This window comes from Myxine glutinosa, chromosome 14, assembly GCF_964187855.1.
Source record: "Myxine glutinosa chromosome 14, kmMyxGlut1.1, whole genome shotgun sequence".
NCBI classification, from domain to species: Eukaryota; Metazoa; Chordata; class Myxini; order Myxiniformes; family Myxinidae; genus Myxine; species Myxine glutinosa.
This window is the reverse complement of record NC_136274.1, coordinates 37171611-37191216: the sequence shown is the minus strand read 5'-3', so window position 1 is coordinate 37191216 and position 19606 is coordinate 37171611. Positions and strand designations below refer to the sequence as shown.

Here is a 19606-nt window from a genome sequence, read left to right as displayed (position 1 = left end):
TCCAGGGCAGCGCTAGTACTTAGGTACGAGCGAATTTGGTCCCAAAACCCTATTTGGCGCTGTCCGGAAGGGACGTAATAGGTCTCGGGTCGCGCCAGGCTAGTAAAGACAAGGGGATTAACCCCCCTTGATAAGGGGAGAAGGCCGGCGGCAGATCCGCAACAATATACAGTGAAACCTTGACTTACGAGTTTAATTCGTTCTGTGACCGAGCTCGTAACTCAATTTGCTCGTTTACTCAAATTAAATTTCCCCATTAAAATGAATTGAAATGCTATTAATCCATTCCAGCCCCCAAAAACCACACCAATTTTTTTTTGAAATATACAGTATATATAAAAATATCTCACGCTTTATATTTCACCTGTATGCAGCATACAAGTTGGCAGGATGGCCTGGACTGGAGGTACGCACACTTGACTCTAAACTGTCCAGCCTGGGTTTGAATCCCGACCCAGCTATAACCTGTCATGTCGGTGTTTCACAGGCAGGGTGATTCATCAATGTGTGTACCGCTAAACTGGGCGCCCCGTTTGCGTCCCATTAGTCTGTTGGATGTTAAGGATCTCACCGTGTCTTCCACAAAGAGAAGGCGAGCTATCGCCGGCACTCTGAACAAGTTGTGGCCTGGCATGCTCTTCTCCTCTGCCGTTATATACGTCCTCCTCGGCATCTTTTTCCAGAAGAGCCCTGTCTTGTCACTGTTGAAGATTTGCTGGGGGATGTATCGTTCGGCTTCTATCAGTTCGGCAAAAGTTATAATAAAATCTTCAGCTGCCTTCACATCCGAGCTTGCTGCCTCACCATGCCTGACGACGGAGTGAATGCCGGTCCTCTTCTTTTAAATTATCAAACCATCCCCGACTGGCTTTGAATGACTCTTCCGATGCCTCGTCCGTTGATGTTCCCGCCGTCTGCTGCACCAAATCCCCGTAAATGTCTCGTGCCTTCTCACAGATGATGCTCTCGGGTCACTGGTATCTCCTGCGAGCTGCTTCTCCGTCAACCACACAAACAACAACTTCTCCATCTCTTCATGGACAGAGGTCCGGAGCTTTGAAATAATCTTAACGCCCTTGGCTGGCGTTATAGCCTTTATCGACTCCTTCTGCTTCAAAATCGTACATATCGTAGAAGTACTACGATCGTACTGCCTCGCCAAGTCGACAACACGCACACCTCGCTCATGTTTTTCGACGATTGCGTGTTTTATATCCAAGCACATCATCTTCTTCTTCTTCTCAGCACTGCCCTTGGCACTCAATTTCTTAGGACCCATGGTTAAAACTAAGAAATTTTCCAAAATAACAAAAATGCGAAAACAAAGCAGCAGCGATATACGGCAGAGATGCTTGCACGGCAAGATAACCACGTGACCTGAACGCTCGTTGGGCCACCTAGTGGCGGGTGGCGTAAGCTCGTAACTCAGATCTCGGCTCGCATCACAAAGCAAAAAACCGCCCGAGCGACGGCTCGTATCTCGGAAAACTCGTAAGTTGGTGCACTCGTAAGTCAAGGTTTCACTGTATATAATAATAATAATAATAATAATGCATTTATTTTATATAGCGCTTTTCAGGAAGCCCAAAGACGCTTTGACAGAGTGCAAAACATAACGCATAGCAAAACATAAAGACAATTGCAAAAAAAGAAGAATCAATAGGGAAATATTCAAAGCACAAAGGAGGGAGAAGGAGAGGAGATAGTCAGGGGTTAGATGCTGTGGGTTAAATGTTGAATGCAGTGTTGAACAGGTGGGTCTTGAGTGATGTTTTGAATGTGGTGAGTGAGGAGGAGTCTCTGATGGTGTGAGGTAGCGAGTTCCAGAGGGTGGGAGCAGCGATGGAGAAGGCCCTGTCCCCCCAGGATCTAAATTTGGTCCGGATGGGGGGGGGTCAGGAGGTTGGTACCAGCAGAGCGGAGGTTGCGGGTGGGAGTGTGTCTGGAGAGGAGGTCAGCCAGGTAGGATGGGGCCAGGTTATGGAGGGCTTTGTAGGTCAAGAGGAGGATTTTGTACTGGATTCTCTGGAGATGGGGAGCCAGTGAAGCTTGTAAAGGACGGGGGTGATGTGGTCACGGGTCCGGGAATGGGTGAGTAGACGGGCAGCGGAGTTCTGAATGTATTGGAGTTTATTGGTGATTGTTGAGGGTGAACCATAAAGGAGGCTATTGCAGTAGTCCAGACGGGAAGTGATGAAGGCGTGGATGAGGGTTTCTGCAGCCACAGAGGAGAGGGATGGACGGAGAACGGGCGATGTTTTTCAGGTGGAAGAAGGCTGTCTTTGTGATCTGTTTAGTGTATTTGTCGAAGGAGAGGGTTTGGTCAAAGATGATGCCAAGATTCCGGATGTGAGGGGAGGTGGACACTGGGAAACCGTCGATGTTGAGGGCAAAGTTATGGGTGGACTTGGTGAGCGTTTTTGGGCCAATGATGATTATTTCAGATTTATCACAGTTAAGTTTGAGGAAGTTGATTTGAAGCCAGGATTTTATTTCAGTGATGCAGTTTGTCAGGATAGAGTGGGTGGCGGTGGAGATGGACTTGGTGGAGATGAAAAGCTGGATGTCATCGGCGAAGCAGTGGAATTGGAGACCATGACGGCGGATTAAGTGACCGAGGGGGGACAGGTAAAGGATAAAGAGGAGGGGGCCAAGAACTGAACCTTGGGGGACACCTTGGGGGAGGGGAGCAGTGGGGGATTTGCAGTTATTGATGGAGATGAACTGACGTCTGTCAGAGAGGTATGATTTAATCCAAGAGAGGGCAGTGCCGGTAATGTTAAAGGTGGTTTCAAGTCGGGTGAGGAGGATGGTGTGATCGATGGTGTCAAAGGCAGCGCTGAGGTCGAGGAGGATGAGAATGTTGAGGTTGCCAGCATCAGAGGAGAGGAGGAAGGTCGTTGGTGATTTTGAGGAGAGCAGTTTCAGTACTGTGGTTGGACCGGAATCCGGATTGGAATGTTTCATACAGGTTATTGGCAGAGAGGTGATGCTTGAGTTGAGTGGCTACAGCGCGTTCCAAAACCTTTGACAGAAAGGGTAGGTTGGAGATGGGTCTGAAGTTATTTAGGGTGTCAGGGTTTAGTCCAGGTTTTTTCAGAATGGGGGTAACAGCAGGCAATTTTGAGGGATGGTGGGACGATGCCTGTAGACAGGGAGGAGTTTATTGTTGCAATGATAAGTGGAGAAAGAGCAGGAAGGGAGGCCTTGACAAAGCTGGAGGGGATGGGGGTCAAGAGTGCAGGTGGCAGTTTTCATTCCGATGAGGAGTTCAGAGAGGTCAGTAGGGGAGACTGGGGAGAATTGAGACAGGGGATGGCAGGATAAGGGGGGGCAGGTGGTTTGAGGGGGAGCGGGTGCGGCGGTGGTCAAGCTGTTGTAGATGTTTTCAATTTTGCGTTGGAAGAATGAAAGGAAGGAGATGCAGTTGTCTATTGTGAATGACTGGGTGGTGGTGTTCAGGGGGCTGAGGAGTTTGTTTATTGTAGAGAAGAGTGCTTTTGGGTTTCCGGAGCCAGAGTGGATAATTTGAGAGTAGTAGGCGGACGCGGGCGCGGGAGAGGGCATCTTTATAGTGTTGTATGTGGTCCTTGTAGGCCTGGGAGTGAACTGTGAGACCTGTTTTATTGCGGAGTCTTTCAAGTTGGCGAGCACGAGTTTTCATTAGGCGGAGCTCAGGGGGTAAACCAGGGAGCAGAATGGGTGAAAGAAACTGTTTTGGTTTTTATAGGCGCAATTTGGTCAAGGCAGGAAGAGAGAGTGTGGTTGTAGTAGTCAGTGAGGTCAGAAGGGGTGTGGAGGTCACGAAGGGAGAAGTGGACATTTTTTCAGAGAGGGTCGATGAGAATGAGGCAGGTGAAAAAGCGTTTAGCTTACGGAAGTTGATAGTGCGATAATGCCTTGGTGCTGGGGTGGGGATGTTGATGGTCAGAGTGATGGCTAGGTGGTCAGAGAGAGTGAGGTCGGAGCCAGAGAGATGGTGCAAAATTAGTCCAGTAGAGCAGACAAGGTCCAAAATGTGACCACGGTTATGGGTAGGAAAGTTGACATGTTGAGTGAGGTTAAAGCAGGTGAGTAAATCAGTGAAGTCAGTGGTTAGCGTGGAGTCAGTGGAGTCCATGTGGATATTGAAATCACCAAGGAGGAGGATTGAGGGGGAGAGGGAACATAGCTGGGTCAGAAAGTAGGAGAAGTCAGACAGGAATGATGGGTGTGGTTTGGGGAGGGCGGTAGACAACAGCCATGACTGACTGTGTGTGACCAGAGAGTTTAAAAGCCAGGTGTTCAAATGATGGAGCAGATGAGATGGAGATGAGGTTGGTCTTGATGTCTTGTCGGTGAATAACGGCAATTCCACCACCTCGGCCCTCCGAGCGTGGTTTATTGATGTAAGAATATCCATTGGGTGTGGTGAGGTTGAGCGTGTAGTAGTCCAGTGGTTGTTGCCAGGTCTCAGTGAGACAGAGAAAGTCCAGTTTATTTTCCAGGATGTAGTCGTTCAGGATGAGGCATTTGTTGTTGAGGGACCGGGTATTGAACAGGGTGAGCTTGATGTTGTTTTGTACGGCGGGTATGAATCCAGGTGATTTGGCCAGGGTTCGCAGACAGGAGGTGCGATTTTGTGCGTTGTTGTGACCAGGTGTGTTGGGACGATGAGTGGGAGGTGCGCTGAGCCGACCAGAGGATGGGAATGGAGTGACCTGATTGTAAATAAACAAACTTACGACCGGAGCCACGGTGAATGTACCTGGGTCGACGCAGGAGTCCATTCGATCTGATTGCAGAGATGCATGATGGGGTGGAGCGGGTTTTAAGCAGGAGAAGCCTTGCGGCAGAGTACCGCAGAGCCATGCCAGCAGGAGCGAAGGCAAAGCGAGCACGCGGCCAAGGGTGAGGAGGCGAAACAATCGACACAACCAACGGGAGTGGGCCCGAGGAAACAGCGATGGAGCCGAGCAGGTGAAGCCCGGAGCAGCAGAGCAGAGCCGGGACCGCGCAGAGGAAGACTCAATGGCCATAAATCCGCCACGACCACCAGGAAAGCAAGACACGGACAATGGTCCAGTCAGAGAAGCGGCGAGCAAACGACGCCAGCGTCCTCTCACGACCGGACCGGAAAACGGAATATATATATATCCCTGTGTATATATATATATAATATATATATATATATATATATATATATATATATATATATATGAATATATATATATATATATATATATATCTATATATATCTATATAATATATATATCTATATATATATATATATCTATATATATATATATATCTATATATATATCTATATAGATATATATATATATATATATATATATATATATATATATTATATATATATATATATATATATATATATATATATATATATATATATATATATATATATATATTGTTACAGTCCGCGGATTAGATGTTATTTACCGAGCGGTTGGTATTACCGCGACCGAACAGTTCCCCCGATTCTTCCCCAACTCACCCGATTCACCCAGACGTTGGCCAAATCGCGCTATGCCAAATCAATGATAGAAAGGACACGACGACTGGGAAAGAGGAAACGACGCAAGGGGTACAGTTCTCAAGACCTCCGGAGGAGGGTATAATTACAGTGGTGGAGAAAAGGGGTAGATTACAAGGCAGTGAGGTAAAGACACAGAAGAGATGGGCACTTAATTACCGTCTTATCTTAGCCCAGACAGACCACAGACAAACGGAACAAGGCAGACTTACACAGGGATTGATGGCAGGAAGGGACAGGTAGGTCGATAGCACAAGGTGCACCTTGGCTCGGGGACAGGATAAAGCACGGTCCAGAAGATGCGGGGAGGTCTCACAGCGCTCGGGGGGGGGACGTCTTTCTTGCTTCAAGCTCAGCGCGCATCTGACGTCACCTCCCCCTCACTGCGCATGCTCAGCGGGGAGTGACACGCCCTCGGCTGGTTGGTTCCGCCCCACTGGGGCCGGTCCGCCGCTTCCATTGGGTGCGGGGGTTACCGGGCTCCGCCCTTGACGAGGAGCTGACAGGGAGCCCCTATTTGGTAACCCCGTCGATCACATGTTTGATGGCGGCTCGTTGGGAAGGCCTGGTGCCCTCCCAACACCCCCTACCAACCAAGCCGGAGTGAGGACGCGCACTTCCTGCGCTCGTTGTTGTTGTTGTTGTTGTTGTTGTTGTTGAACTGTGAGGAAGAGCTGCAGGGAGGTATTGGGAGGTCCTAAACTTCCTAACGGTGCCATACAATCACATTCTGGTGCAACGAAGGGTCAGAATTAATGGAAACGAGTCCTTAACTGACATAGACTAAGAATAACGAGCAAGATGTCCTATAGTTGTCTTACATGAGATGCGGTGAACCTGGGCACGACATTTAATGGGGGAAATAGGGGGAGGTCGGGTCTACAGAGTGTTGTTTACAGAAAATGGGACTAGGGAATGGGGGATTGGGGATAGTTGGGAAGTATTGAGGAAATAGGGGAATATTTACAAGCGGATATGGATGGATGCAAATCCCATATCCGCAACACTGCACCCTCCTCTACCTCGGGGCGTCCCGACCCGATAAAATTTTACCTACTTTAGTGTGGCACTCAGATGTAGTTCCCTCTACTATTAACTCAACCCTGAGTGCGACAGTTTTACAGATGTTCACAAATGAGTAAATATGCCCCCCTGCGACGTTGCACCCTTCTCCTAACAGAAACACACCCACAGGATAACCAAATCGCGGAAAGCATCCTCAAACTAAACATACAGCCGGTAGGGAGCATTATTTATACAACACTGATATTTACACTACGATCCAGGACCTGTTCTTTGAGGAACACATGCAGATGTTATGCATAGGGAGAGCACGCATGCCAGCATCGATACACCAACCCACGAGTGCCCTGTGGCCCTACGGCCTTTAATAATGTGCAGAGCACCCCTTCCAAGCACCAAAAGCACCACCCCATTATGCACAGTCAGCACCATCTGGTGCACCAATAAAGTGTTCATAAAAATGCACAATTAAGTGTCCATGGTCACCGGTGGTGTCGCAGCCGGCCGATGTTCTGCCGCTGGTCTTGCCTTCATGGAGTGCACTTGGCCTTCTGGCTTCTTTAGAAATAAAGAAAGGTGCCAACCGCGTCCATTTCTGAATTGTGGCCGTCAGGGGGGCCAACTAAAAGTGGTTCACCTGTATGGCATAGGTGCCACGTTGACCCAGAGGTCCATCCACGGGTGGTGCTTGACCGCAAAAGAACTGCGGTCCATTGTGGGCGGCCACAAAAATTGCGGTCCATATGGTGTATCGATCCAGGCAGCAAGCAGCGGAAGTACAGGCCCACAACTGTGGAGCCAGCACCTCTCTCTCCTCTCTCTCTGCCCCAAAGCCAGATCCTCGGAGGTGGGAGACAAAAGAAGACAAGTGAGTAAGGTGGTAAGGGCGCAAAAGTGCACGCAATACAAGGTAATGCACACTGGGGGCACATGGGAACCAGGTGAGACAGGTACGTTCCTACCGTACGCCCCCCCCCCCCAACCAGGTAACCTACATTGCCCCTCCCTTACCCCTTACTGTATCCACAAAACACAACACTACCCATAAACATCTACTTTACACATCAACAACGTCCCTACTGTCTTCCCCGTTCCTCCCATAAACCAAATTCGTCTTCTCTCCCTCCTAACCAATCAAATTTGCCATTTCCAACTCTCATCAAAATCTGCCATCTCCAACTCAACATCAAAATCTGCCATCACCAATTCATCATCAGTCCCTCCTAAGGAGGGAGAGATGGAATCACCCCAATGTCTCATCCACGTCGTGATGCGTCTCACAAATCCAAACAGCAATTCTCCTTTCCTGCAACACAAAACAAAGAAAACACAGGTGTGGAGTCATCAGCATCACCTCAGGTAAGCGGCTGCGTATGGTGTGACAGGTTCATCAATCCTAACTATTTCCAAAATGACTTTAACAACTTTACATTACCCGGGGTCTTTCCCTGCCAATCCATTGGCCAACTTACACTGTGGGTTCTAAAAACCAATTCCCATTGACCAAACTGTGGTGCTTCTCAATTTGGGGTCTCACTCCCCCGATTCATCTCCCGGTGCCCTTGCACAATTTCTGGGCTGTGACGTGTAGCTCTCCCAGCAGGTCTACCCACCTGCACACCTCCACCACTGCAGTTGCCTCCCGAGCTTACCTGCTCCTTACCTAACCTATCTAACTGGGGAAGACCCCTCCTGGCTCTGTCACCCCTTGGTGCCCTCTGGCACTGGGCTACCCGGGTCCGTCCTCCGGATCCTCGGGCCCCATCCACAACAACTACTACCGGCTCCCAGAGCCCACCTGCGGCCTCACCTGGCCGACATCCTCACAGTGGTGGAGTGCCCAAACCAACTACACGCACTAACAGGCTACACGCCCAGCCATTTCCACAACACTAATGCACCCATCCAATCATCATTCTTCCACCCGCACCACAGATGCCAATATCCAACCACAATTTACCTATACCCTCTACCTAACACTTACACTACCCGCCCCGGGTATCCGTGATGGGGGTCCACTCTTCCCCCATCCACACCTTCGCACCACGCACACCACTCCGTACCACTTACTCCAACTCTCTCCACACCACTCATTCTCTGCTCCATATATTCCACACACCTGTACTTGCACACCTGTGCTCTCATACTTGGTGCCGCCTGCACCCTTCTCTCCCCCAAGCGCATTCGTGCTGATCCACAACACTCACTACTCACCATGACACTCATCCGCAATGCTCTCTCATTCATCACTTGTACACTCACACACACCTCGGAGCATTGCCTCACCGATGCCTCATTTGAAGTTGCTCACCAGCACTTCCATTCATACTGCATCATCTGCTCTGTCTACTCCCTTCTAAAACTCGCGCTCCTCCGTCTTCCCTTACACTCAGCGCTCCCCCGTCATTATCAAACACTAAGCTACTACGTCCCCACTACAGGTACCAAGTCTCTTACTTAAATCTGGTCACCTATAGTCACCTCTAGTCCCTATCATTATCCAAGCCCTCCCTGGCTCGGTTGTCATAGCCACCCCATATACGATAGCGCATTTGCCCCCAATCATGGGAAGGGTGGCAGGGATGCCACCCTTACCCACCGGGCCCATCGCTCATCAATCCCCCAGTCCTCTGGCACTAATAAGCCCCCCTTATTCAGAGGTACTGGGTCCCGCCTCGGCATCTAAAGCCGAGGCAATCCACGGGGGCGCCTGCTCGCCGGTGTAAGGCCTTATCCGGTCGGCGTGGACGATCCGAGGGAGGGCTCGTGGCCCCATTTTGATTTTTACTACCACGTCACAGACTTGCGACAGGACGACCCCCGGGCCTTGCCAGGGAGAGGTGAGTTTCGGGCACCTACCCTTCCTCCTCCGGGGATTGAAGAACCAAATCTTCATCCCCGGAGTGTACTGACTCCCCTGGCTCTGGTGGTCGTACCTGCTCTTCATCTTTTCCCCCGCCAGATGGAGTTGGCGGCGGGCGAAGGCATGGACTAGCTCCATGCCTTCCTCTAGGTGACGTGCGTACCCCTCCCTCAGCGGGTTAACCACTGTGTCTGGCACGGGACCGCATAGCAAGTCGGCGGGAGCCCGTAACTCCCGCCCATACATAAGCAACGCTGGACTGCATGCGGTGGCCCCGTGCTGGCTGGTTCGGTAGGCCATGAGCAAATAAGGGAGATGTTCGTCCCAGTCATCCTGATGGGTGGCGGTGAACAGTGCCAGTTGTTGGATTAAAGTTCGGTTGAATCTTTCCACCATCCCGTCAGATTGAGGTCTTAAAGGCGTTGTTCTTGTTTTCCGAATTGACAGGAGACTGCACACATCTTTTAGCAATTTGCTCTCAAAATTTCGTCCCTGGTCGGTGTGCAACTCCTGCGGAATCCCATGCCGGCACACAAATCCTTCCACGAAGGCCTGCGCTACCACCCCTGCTTCTTGGTTGGGGAGGGCGTAGGCCTCCGGCCACTTGGTGAAGTAGTCTATCACAACGAGGATGTACTTATTACCTAGGCGGGTGCGGGGTAGTGGGCCTAGGATATCCATGGCCACCCGCTCTAGGGGGGCCCCCACCTGGTGTAATTGAAGGGGGGCCCTCATCCTCCGTGCTGGTCCCTTTTTGGCAGTACAGGCGTCGCATCTCCGACACCAGTCCTGTATGTCGCGCCCCATATTCACCCAATAAAACCTCCGGCGTACCTGCGATGTCGTCTTTGTCCTGCCCAAATGGCCGCCGGGGCGGGTACCATGCACCTGTTGCAATATATCGGTCTTAAATTTATTTGGGACTACCACCAGCCAGGAAGTTTTATCAGAGGGAACCTCCACCCACTTGCGATACAAGATGTTATCCTTCAATTCCAGGGTTTTCCACTGAGCCCAATATGCCTTGGTCTGTGCCCCGAGGGGGGTGACCTCTTCCCCATTAGGTCTTTGCCCCAATCTCACCCATTCGTGCACTGGCCCCAGTACGGGGTCCTCCCGCTGGGCCGCGCTCCAAGCCAAAGTTCCGAATTCCTCATCTGCGGTTAGTGGCAAAATTGGCCCTCTCACCCGGGTTGCACGGACAACGAGGGTCGGGTCCGAATCGCCCAATTGTTCCCTCTCCTCGTGTCTCGCACAAAATTTGCAGTTTTCCCCCAGACAAGGACGCCGAGAGAGTGCGTCCGCATTACCATGGGCCTTCCCGGCCCTATGGGCCACATCAAAATCGTACTGCTGCAACTTTTCCAACCACCTTGCAATTTGGCCCTCCGGTTCCTTGAACCGAAGGAGCCATTGCAAGGAGGAATGGTCAGTTCTAACCAAACATTTTCGCCCGTACAAGTACGGGTGGAAATGGTTCATGGCAGCCAGCATAGCCAATAACTCTTTGCGAGTGACACAATAATTTCGCTCGGGCCTACTTAAGGCCCGACTATAGTAACCAATCACTCTCTCCACGCCCTCCTGTGTCTGAGACAAAACTGCGCCCAATCCTTCCTGGCTCGCATCCGTGTCCAGGGTAAATGCCCCGTTGCTAGTGGGGTAAGCTAGAAGGGGTGCGGATGTTAGACACCCCTTCAATTTTTGGAAGGCCTCGTGGCACTCCCTTGTCCAATTAAATCTCGTCCCCTTCTCCGTAAGGCGGTGAAGGGGCCGAGCCAACTCCGCAAATTTCGCCACGAAGCGCCGGTAGTAGGAGCAGAGTCCCAAAAATCCCCGCACCTCTTTGATGGTACGTGGTGCGAGCCACTCCTCTACCGCTTTAATTTTGTCTGGGTCCGTTTTTACCCCCTCGCAACTGGTGACGTGGCCTAAATAGGCCACCTCCTTGGCAAACAAGGTGCACTTACTGGGGCTCAGTTTCAACCCTGCCTGTCTGAGGCACCTAAACACCTGGTCCAAATTAGCTACTGCCTGGGGGAACGTTTTGGCATGTACTAGGACGTCATCCAGGTACACCAGGCATGATTGCCATGGCATGCCGCCTAGTACATGTTCCATCAATCTTTCAAAGGTGGCGGGGGCGTTACACAAACCAAACGGCATCACAGTAAACTGATACAGTCCCTTACCTGTGGAAAATGCCGTTTTCTCCTTCCCTGCCCTATCCATCTCCACCTGCCAATACCCACTCTTGAGGTCCAAAGTTGAGAACCAATTTGAGCCCGCAACGGCATCGAGGGTGTCATCAATCCTTGGCAGGGGATATGAGTCCTTGAGTGTCACGTTGTTTAGCTGGCGATAGTCCACGCAGAACCGCGTGGTCCCATCCTTCTTTTTGACCAGCACAACAGGTGACATCCAAGGACTTCCCGAGGGCTCGATCACGCCTGCGTCGAGCATTTTTTCAACCTGCTCGTCAGCTTCCGCCCTCTTGCTCCAAGGGAGCCGTCGGGCGGCTTGACGAATAGGCCGGGCCTCACCGGTGTGGATCTGATGTTTCACCAGGCCCGTACGTCCAATATCCTCGGTGGACAGGGAGAAGAGGTCCAAATGGGACCCAACCAGTTTGTGTAAGGCCTCCCTCTGGGTACCTCCCAACTCTACGCTACTACGATTTACCATCTCGCAAATGGGATCGGGCCAATTCCTACTTCTGAAGCTCGGCTTCGTACAGCCAAGCAATGAATGCGGGTTGTTTGGTGCTAGCGGCTGGATACGTCCCGCATTCGGTGCAGGGAAGGAGGTTTACCCGGGCCGAGGTCCCACGCACCATCTCGGCATGGAGCCATCCCATGGCCCGATCTCGACCTGCCGGAATGCCTCAACAAAAGGTGGTCGCCATGACGACCCTTCCTATCGGGCTGCCCGCTCCGCTTAATGGAGCACGGACGCGGCCGTTCAAAGCGCGGCCCGGCGTGGATCGCGTACGGCGGTTCTTTCGAAACCGCCGTGGTTCGGATCCCCGCTGGTCCTCGCGGCACGCGAAGCTGCCCGACGCGCACCGAGGGCCCGATTCGGCTATAAGTCGTTCTAACCTCTAACCCGGTTACCGTCGATGCCTCACCTGCATGCTTACACCCCGCAGCCCGTTCCTTGCTCACAGATCCAGCCGTCTCCCTGCTCTTGGTCATTGCACCCTCTCTTACACACCCAGGTACACTCATTCCGCTCACAGACTTGGTCACACACCTGACCACCGAACACCTTGGCACACATTCGTCGCTCGCACACCTCACCAACACACCTCTTCGCGCCCCCTCCTCAGTCACCTCCTCTGTGACAATCACAGGTGTGCTCTCACTCGCACACCCAACCACGTGCCTCACGACCAATTCCAGCGTGAATTCCCATACACGCTCTACCATTCCAGGTGTGCTTCCTTGCTCACCTGTCACAACCAACTCACGCTCCGTGTCACTCTTACTACTCTCACCTCCACTCTTGACAGCGCACTCACCCTTACTCTCGACAGCGCACTCTTTCCTCATGCACCCGTCCGTTACACACCTTTCTCGCGCACACTCTCCCGTTACACCTTCTGTAACACTCACCACAGGTGTACACTCTTCCTTACTTTTGACAGCGCACTCTTTCCCCATGCACCCGTCCGTTACACACCTTGCTCGCGCATCCTCTCCCGTTACATCCTCTGTAACACTCACCACAGGCGTGCATTCTTCCGTTACATCCTCTGTAACACTCCTCACTATGCGCTTCCATGTGCTCCCTCGCACACGCGCTACGACCGACTCACTCTCGACAGCACCCTCACTCCTTGGCGCGCACTTTTTCCTCACACACCCCAGAGTCGGACTTTCTCGCACACCTCCTTTTTTGCACACCAGACCTGTCGCACACTTCACCAACGGCCTCTCACGAACACCCGGGTCCATCTCGACCCCCAAGCTCATTAAATCACCTGGCGCATCATACGCACGACCATATTGGTCACCACTTACACCGGGTCCTCTTTCTCTTCGCTTCTCCTCCATCACCTGCGAATCCCTCATCCGGTTAATGAGCACATCATCACGATCCGAACACAGACTTTGGACCAATTCTTTTACTTCCTCTTTTATCTCTTTCTTATCCCCTCTCCGTCGCTTCTTAATTTCGCTCACCCCTTCTTCCACTTCTTCTAATTTCTGCTTCACCTCTTTTATTTCCCGGTGCGTCTCCTCAAGTTCGTCCTCTAAGGCTACCTTATTTTTTTCTATGTGCTCCCGCACCTCCCGCTCTTTAACCTCCATCACCTCTACCACCTTGTTCATTTTCCTCGTCAGGTCCTCATGTACCGTCTGACACTCTTTTTTAATTACCCCTACGTCCTTTTTCATCTCCTTCTGTGTCGATTTTAAACCCTCTATTACCGCTGTGTTCTTCTTTACCTGGTCCCCCAACTCCTTTTGTCCCACTGTCAGCTGTTCTACTCCCAGCGTCAACTCCTCTATACCACCTTGCAATTTTACAGTCCCCTTTCTCACCTCCTTCTCCATGCGCTCCTTACAGTGCCTCACCTCCTCGCGCACTCCTCCGACCTCCTCACTCACACCTCTTCTGATCTCCTCTCCCATCACTTGCATCTCCTGCCAAGATGCCACCCTCATCTGCTCCATTTCCTCCCTGTGAGCATCCAATTTAGTTTCTACCCCCATTCTGACCCCCTCTATCTGCTGCCCCATTTGTTTAACTTCCCTTTCCGCTTGGTCCCTCATGTCCCTCAATTTGCCTTCCATACTGTTTTCTAACCCCTCTAACCCCTTTTTCATCCCTTCCATTTGATTCTCTTGAGCGGCCATTCTGTTTTCTACCCCCGTTAACCCCTCCTGTATTTCCCCTAATCTATTGTCTAATCCCTCAAATTTGTTGTCTAGTCCCTCAAATTTGTTTCCTAATCCCTCTATTCTACTCCCTAACCCTCCGATCTGGGCCCCCATGTCCTCCCTCAATTTCTCACTATTGGACCCCATGTCCTCCCTCAATTTCTCGCTATTGGACCCCATCCTTTGTTCTAACCGTTGGCTATTGGCCCCCATGTCCTCCCTTAATTGCTTGCCCATTCTTTGTTCCAATTGTTCGCTATTCTGGGCCATAAGGGCCTTCATTTGTATTAAAAAAAGGTTCAAATCCACCAGCGGCGCTGCTACGGTCGAGGGCGCGGTCGCCGTAGCCATCTGCGAGGTGCCATTTTGCGCGCCCGTAACCTCGTGCATGAGGACGCCATTTTGCGAACCTGCCGCCCTCACTGCTTCGCTCTCCTCATGTCCCTCAATTTGGTCCTGGATCGACCCTGCCTCACTCTCCTCTACCGGAACCCAGCCGTCTTGATCTCCCATAGCGCGACTTTCAAAATCGGGTTTTTTTTTTTTGTAAAACAAAATCAAATTTCGGTGACTTGTAATTTTGAGCGCGTTAAGCGCGCTTCGGGTCCGTATCTCACACCCAGACACCAATTGTTACAGTCCGCGGATTAGATGTTATTTACCGAGCGGTTGGTATTACCGCGACCGAACAGTTCCCCCGATTCTTCCCCAACTCACCCGATTCACCCAGACGTTGGCCAAATCGCGCTATGCCAAATCAATGATAGAAAGGACACGACGACTGGGAAAGAGGAAACGACGCAAGGGGTACAGTTCTCAAGACCTCCGGAGGAGGGTATAATTACAGTGGTGGAGAAAAGGGGTAGATTACAAGGCAGTGACGTAAAGACACAGAAGAGATGGGCACTTAATTACCGTCTTATCTTAGCCCAGACAGACCACAGACAAACGGAACAAGGCAGACTTACACAGGGATTGATGGCAGGAAGGGACAGGTAGGTCGATAGCACAAGGTGCACCTTGGCTCGGGGACAGGATAAAGCACGGTCCAGAAGATGCGGGGAGGTCTCACAGCGCTCGGGGGGGACGTCTTTCTTGCTTCAAGCTCAGCGCGCATCTGACGTCACCTCCCCCTCACTGCGCATGCTCAGCGGGGAGTGACACGCCCTCGGCTGGTTGGTTCCGCCCCACTGGGGCCGGTCCGTCGCTTCCATTGGGTGCGGGGGTTACCGGGCTCCGCCCTTGACGAGGAGCTGACAGGGAGCCCCTATTTGGTAACCCCGTCGAGCACATGTTTGATGGCGGCTCGTTGGGAAGGCCTGGTGCCCTCCCAACACCCCCTACCAACCAAGCCGGAGTGAGGACGCGCACTTCCTGCGCTCGTTGTTGTTGTTGTTGTTGTTGTTGATATACCAAAATCTAATCAATTTGTCCTTTTCATACACACAACCTGTCCACCAAGTTTCATTCAAATCCATCCATAACGTTTTGAGATATCCTGCCCACAAACAAACAAATAGGCAAACAAACAGGGATGAATACGTAACCTCCGTCCACTTTGGGCGGAGGTAATTAGGCAATTGAGAGTAGCAATTCCATTGAGCATATCTCATGAGCTTGTGAATTGGATGTTGTTACTTACGCCACCAAATGTGGATGGAGGTTATGTTTTCACCCCTGTCTGTCTGTCTGTTCGTTTGTCTGTCTGTCTGTGAACAAGATATCTCAAAAAGTTGCGGATGGATTCAGACAAAATTTGGCAGAGAGATAGTGTATGTGACAAGGACGAAATGATTCGATTTTGGTGAAGATCCGGATTCGGCTACGACAGATTTAAAAATAATCCTTCACCATTGGGAGATACATAGCAGGATAAGGTTGTGGCCTATAAACGATACATAGCAGGATATCTCAAAAGGTTGTGGATGCTTTTGGAAGAAACTTGGTGTATGAGGTGGTGAGTTGACAAGAACATGCCGATTAGATTTTGGTTCAGGTCCGAATCCAGATCCGGCCTATCAGTGGGATACAAAACGTAAACTGTTCACCATGTGGAGGTATGCTCTCTACTCTACCGAGTGCCGTTCTAGTTTCTGGTAATATTTCATAGTTGTGTGAAATAAAATGATCTCTTTTTGTAGCAATGCAACATCCGTGTCCAGCTCTTCACATGTTGTGTCATATTATTACAGCTGCGGCAAGTTGCAGTGTCCTGAACACAAGTTTCACTGCCAATGGAACCAATTTGTCAAGTCCAGCAAGCCTGACAACTTGTGATTCCATAACTATGAGGGACACCTCTTCGTGGTGGTTGTACCCCCCAATGCAAGTCTGGGGCCAAATCCTCCCCATTCTTCCCTGCTGCCAGATCCTAACTTTGCTACTTGTTGGACTCATGCAGCACTGAAAGAAGAAGAAGACAGTAGAAAATTAATCAGATGGAAATGTAACAATGTTTCACGTGTTGTCATTTCAATACATTCCTTTCTTCCTGAAGTTGCAGCTTGTGGGAGTAATGTGCTAATGCGGCACTGAAAGAGGACATTTAAAAATTAGCTGGAAATGTAACAAAGTTTTACAATGTTTTTTCCTTCCTGACTTTGCTTCTTGGTCTTTAAAAAAAAAAGGATTTATATGTTTTTGATTTTATTTTAAAATAATTTTTGAATAAATGTTTTTTTACAATTGTTCTTTGAAGCTCTTCATCCTGTATGGATGAGGGTACTATGACGTCAGCTGGACGTCGGGCAAATGTTCGATGGAAGCATTGGCCCAACGGTGGGAAGCGCTCCTTACAATGTCTGATTAACGTTGCAACGCTACTTTCCTACATCTGATTAACGTTGGCCCAACGGTGGGACAGCGCTCCTTAAAACGTCTGATTAACATTGGGCCAACACTTCATTCCAACGTATGATCAACATCTGTCTAACATCGGTCCAACGTTGTGCCATGTGCCAGCCTCCTTTCAAAGGTCGGCCCCCATATAGTCCCCTGGGCCTTAACTTCGTCAGCCTGACGTCGGCTAAGCTTTAGTTTTTGACGTTGGTCCAACAACAGTGCTGACGTTGCTCCTCCAATGTTAGCCCAACAGTGTTGTGTTAGCTGGGTATTGTTGGACGATTACCTGCCGGAGGTTTCAGGGAAATTAATTTTACGTTTGTGGGGGTAGGTAATGAAATACCTTAGTCGAGGTAGAATTGTATAGGTCAGTGTGCTCTGATTGTCACAAAGAAGAAGAAACCTTCCTGTAGATTAAGTCAGGCCCAGATGTCACGTCAGTGTATATTTGTCTCCATGTGAGGGGTGGAACTATGCTAATTAGTTAGGATATAAAGGTAACATTCCCTGTGTGTAGTCGCATCTGTATTTTTCCCTTTGTTCCTTATGACACACATACCACAGCCATGCGATCAGCGCCTAAAATAAACCACACGATCGCTGACCGGATCCGGACACTACCACCGACGCCACCCAGCGGAATCATTTCAAGGAGCATCAAGAAAGGCCGTGAGGCCCCGCCCTGAGAGGAACAATTGGTCAGGTTGGCCATAGACTGATGCGACGGCGCTCAGCGATTGGAGCATAGGTGATGTCAGAAAGAACATTTTAGCGCCAGGGACAAAAAGGACACATGCTGCCATTTTCGCTCTCTTCTGCACTGGCTTTCATAACGAGCAGTCGCACATCCCTGTTGCTCTCTTGGTTCCGACATTCAGTTTGAACAGTCACATTTATTAATTGCTCTCTCTCTCTTGGTTCCGACATTCATTGCACTTGTCCCTCTTCTGCGCTGGTTTCGTGACGGCTGCGCTTTGTGCTGTGTGTGCCTGAGAGAGACATCGGAGCTTTGGGAGCGTGAAACGATCGGAGGGGAAGGGTGTTTGGCCATCGTTCCATGGGTCGGTGGCTGCTCTGGGCGCGACTGCATGCCATCTTGTGCTGTTCCCACGCTGTTCCCTTGTGGTTCAGGGACCGGTCAAGGATGCCAGGTGGAGTATCAGCCACGCACCACACTACACATTAATTTTTACTTTCATTTATTTCTCCCTGTGTCTGTATTTCAGTCCGTTAGAGGGTCCCTCCGTTTGGAATTTTAGTTTACTGTACATTCATTTCTGTTATCCTGGCATTTATTTAATTAAACCATTATTTGTTGCATTTTAATTGTTGTATTGTTGCTTTGCCGGTTTTGTACGTTTATTTGTTCTGGGGATCGGATAACCCCAGTGCCGCGTCTGTCCATACAGGTGAGACCTCGCTGCCCTCCACTACCCCCCGCGCGTGCAAGAGATAACACCGCCATAGTTTGGGTATACGCCTCGGTGTTAAAGCTCGGTTGGCCATCCATCACCCAGGGGTCTTAACCCCGGGGACACGACAATAGCTTCAATTTATGTCACTCCTGCGTGGTTAAATGGCTCGTTGGTGATGACGTGGAGAGCAAAGTTCAAGAGAAAACACAGCGGGCGGGAAATTTGAGCAGTGTCTCCTTAGACGTCCGCGTTGAGTTATTAAAGATTTTCGATTTCAGTCTTCGCATCAAACTTCCTCTACTCTCTCTCTGAAGATGTTGGTGGCTGGTCCCCTCTCGGCAGATACCCAGCCCCTGGATTATGTTACTTGGAAAATCTAAGAATTTTCTGGTATATTGGTTGATCGACTTTGTTGTTCTGTTTGTTTGTCGATTGCCGACAGGTTACAATTCTAAACCGATCATGATGAAACTTTACCAGGTGGTAGAGGTAAGTCACAACTGAGAAACATATTGATTATGCAAGTATCGTGCTCTGCATGATGTCTTGTTTGTGTGTGTGTGTCTGTGTGTGTGTGTGTGTGTGTGTGTGTGTGTGTGTGTGTGTGTGTGTGTGTGTGTGTGTGTGTGTGTGTGTGTCTTTTATTAAATAATGATTCAACACAAAAGCCTAAAGGAAAGAAAGACAAAATAAATAAACTGACCACAGAAACTGTGGATCCCTACTCGTCCCTTGTTTACCAACTGATTGCTCTTGCTGGGTAACTGATACAGCCCTTCTACTCGATGGTCCGTAAGACTTTCTAATAAACATCTGCAGGACTTTCTTCTGCTAAAATTAACTTCCAGGAGCATGTGAGGCAGCGCTTCATTGCCTTTTCCACAGAAGTTTGTTCCTGCTTGCCTTGACGGTTTCATCTGGTGGCTCTGAGTATAACCTGTTGAAGGTGAAGATTGGTCACAGTCTTGTACTGCTGGAGTTCCCGGCATTCACGAGGGATTTGGTTGCTCCGCCAAAGGTAAGATCTATCCCGTAATTGCCA

The 19606-nt window shown here is 50.2% G+C and overlaps 1 protein-coding gene across 5 annotated transcripts in view; it reads right to left on the bottom strand.

Annotated features, from left to right (window-relative positions):
• The window catches only part of OCA2 (OCA2 melanosomal transmembrane protein), a 155962-nt gene that overhangs the window by 103794 nt on the left and 32562 nt on the right, over window positions 1-19606 (bottom strand). The gene's annotated exons all lie outside the window — the stretch shown is intronic.